This window comes from Perognathus longimembris, chromosome 28 (assembly GCF_023159225.1).
Source record: "Perognathus longimembris pacificus isolate PPM17 chromosome 28, ASM2315922v1, whole genome shotgun sequence".
Lineage (NCBI taxonomy): Eukaryota > Metazoa > Chordata > Mammalia > Rodentia > Heteromyidae > Perognathus > Perognathus longimembris.
This window is the reverse complement of record NC_063188.1, coordinates 11,622,649-11,625,725: the sequence shown is the minus strand read 5'-3', so window position 1 is coordinate 11,625,725 and position 3,077 is coordinate 11,622,649. Positions and strand designations below refer to the sequence as shown.

At 37.4% G+C, this 3,077-nt stretch overlaps 1 non-coding gene across 1 annotated transcript; it reads right to left on the bottom strand.

Moving 5' to 3' along the window:
• Window positions 1-2,725: 2,725 nt before the first annotated feature.
• LOC125344361 lies at window positions 2,726-2,827 on the bottom strand. Its single transcript, XR_007209497.1, has one exon. It is a non-coding gene; the product is annotated as a U6 spliceosomal RNA (small nuclear RNA).
• Between the last annotated feature and the right edge of the window lie 250 nt (window positions 2,828-3,077).

Here is a 3,077-nt window from a genome sequence, read left to right as displayed (position 1 = left end):
ATAAGATAGGCACACCAGCTACTTTGTGAAGGCTTTATATCTTGTCCATTTAAAGTACAGTCAATCATAGTACTGCAAAACTACCATCTTCTCTTAGCATGGCTTAGTTTCAACTGACTTACAGAAGAAAGTAAGCATAGTAAAGGAAGGCTCCCCAAATATGTTTTTATTGTATACTTAGAGTCAGTAGAGCGCATATTCATATCTGTCTGTCTGTCTATATCTATCTATCTATCTATCTATCTATCTATCTATCTATCTATCTATCTATCTATCCATCTATCTATCTATCTGTGTAAATGCATTATAGTTTGGATGATTTGTTATCTCGCTTTCCTAAAACTGAATTTTACTTGTATGTATGCATTATTGGTTGTAAAGTAGAGATGTTCCAATCAGCAGGTAATTATTAGCTCAATTACCTATTTTAAATGCATTATCCAATTTTGAGTCAAGATGTTCTTTCTTCCAAATTTCATGATTTTACTCTAGCTATCTTGATTTTCAGTAATGAGAAACCACAGTCTTAGTATTTCTACAACTTATGTCTGAAATAGAATTTGACTCTAGATAGGAGATATTCTGGAAGGGTGCAGGAATATACAGCTTTGAAAGGAATGAGATTCTGAAAAAATGGACAATTCGTTAGTGTTAAAACCAAAGATTAGGGCTGGGAATATGGCCTAGTGGCAAGAGTGCTTGCCTCGTATACATGAAGCCCTGGGTTCAATTCCTCAGTACCACGTATATAGAAAATGGCCAGAAGTGGCACTGTGTCTCAAGTGGCAGAGTGCTAGCCTTGAGCAAAAAGAAGCCAGGGACAGTGCTCAGGCCCTGAGTCCAAGCCCCAGGACTGGCAAAAAACAAAACAAAACAAAACAAAACAAAGATTAAATATTTCTTGTGGACAGCCTAGAAACTAGTTTCTTGGAAATAGTTGACAAATGCTTAAACCTTCAGAAGTGCTGGCAGAAATTTAGTTGCTGATAAGGTCAAATTGAGATACTCTCTCTTCCACATACTCATAAGCACACACACACACACACACACACACACACACACACACACACACCACTGTGCTTTGAGTAGGTCATAGTTAAGATCTCTTTTTGTATATGGGGAAGGGAGATGTTAGTGGTGCTTCTAGAATATACTAAGTAACATGAGGAATCAAGAAGCTGAAGAAATAGCCTGTGTAGTTATATAAGAGCTATAAAAAGCAATTGAATTTTGCAAAAAGTAAACAACCAAATCAAATAGGATTTTCTTTTTTTTATTTTTTATTATAAAACTGATGTACAGAGAGGTTACAGTTTCATACGTTAGGCATTGGATACATTTCTTGTACTGTTTGTTACCTTGTCCCTCATACCCTGCTCCCCCCTCCCCCTTCCCCCCCCAGGTGTTCAGTTCGCTTACACCAAACAGTTTTGCAAGTATTGCTTTTGTTGTTGTTTCTCTTAATTTACCCTTTGTCTCTCAATTTTGGTATTCCCTCTCAATTTCCTAATTCTAATACCAGTATACACGGTTGCCAATATACTCAGATAAGATTACAGAGATAGTGTAGATACAAACCAAGAAGGTGATACAAGAACATCATCAACAGTATAAAGTACAGATACACATGGGATGTTGAAAGTAGTTACAACTGTGATATAACAATCATTTCCATAAAATGGAGTTCATTTCACTTAGCATCATCTTATGTGATCATAAGGGTATAGCTATTGGGCTCTTGTGATCCTCTGCTGTGGCTTGCCTAAACCCGTACTAATTATTCCCAATAAGGGAGACCATAGAGTCCATGTTTCTTTGGGTCTGGCTCACTTCACTTAGTATAATTTTTTCCAAGTCCTTCCATTTCCTTACAACTGGGGCAATGTCATTCTTTCTGATAGAGGCATAAAATTCCATTGTGTATATGTACCACATTTTCCTGATCCATTCATCTACGGAGGGGCATCTGGGTTGGTTCCAGATTCTCGCTATGACAAATTGCGCTGCAATGAACATTGTTGTGCTGGTGGCTTTACTGTGATTTTGTTTGTGGTTTTTTGGATAAATACCCAAAAATGAGGTTGCTGGGTCATAGGGGAGTTCTATATTTAGCCTTCTGCGGAATCTCCATACTGCTTGCCAGAGTGGCTGAACCAGTTTACATTCCCAACAATGAAGTAGGGTTTCAAATAGGATTTTCTTATGAACTGTCTCTCAACTTTATTATTGATTTGCTGATTTGTCCCTGAATCTTCAGTAATGTTCACACACACACTCACACACACACACACACACACACACACACACTCATTCTAAAATAAGCTTTAGTAACCATCCTCTCAATCCTGAGATTTTTTTCAGGGAATTTGGTACATTTGTACATGCTCATAATCTCTTATATGTATACAGGAATACTTAGACTTTTTTTTAAAAAATTGCCAACATTACTGTTTATTAACAGAACCAGTTACAAAAATAGCATGGCAGATACCTCAGTTCATTCTTCTAATAAGCCTATTAATCTGATCCTCCTGTTGCCAGCATTTCCACCTTCTACAAAGTGGGTAGTCTTCTTTTTTATGCTATCTCATGGAGAAGATAACTTGAAGGGCCACAGGAAGCTATTTGCTTCCTTGAAGTGCTTTCCATGATCAGATCTTCCATATAGATGATGCCGTATTTACCAAAAGATCGAGAAATCAAATTATTATCTGTTAAGGCAAAAAAATATAGGTAACGCTTCATGAATTTGCATATCCTTGCACAGGCCATGCTAATCTTCTCTGTATCATTCCAAGTTTAGTATACGTGCTGCTGAAGCGAGCACATGACTCATACTTTTTTGTGTGATTTTTTTCTTTATTGTCAAAGTGTGATACAGAGGGGTTACAGATTCATATGAAAGGCAGTGAGTACGTTTCTTGTTCTACTTGTTACCACCTCCCTCATTCCCCCCTCCCTCGTGCTTAATAAAAAATGATGCCATGTCCTTCCAACCTTTTTGTGAGGCAGTCAAATTTTCCAAGTTTCAGATAAGGATATTGAGGCTCTGTGACACTACTGGCCTATCCAAAGTT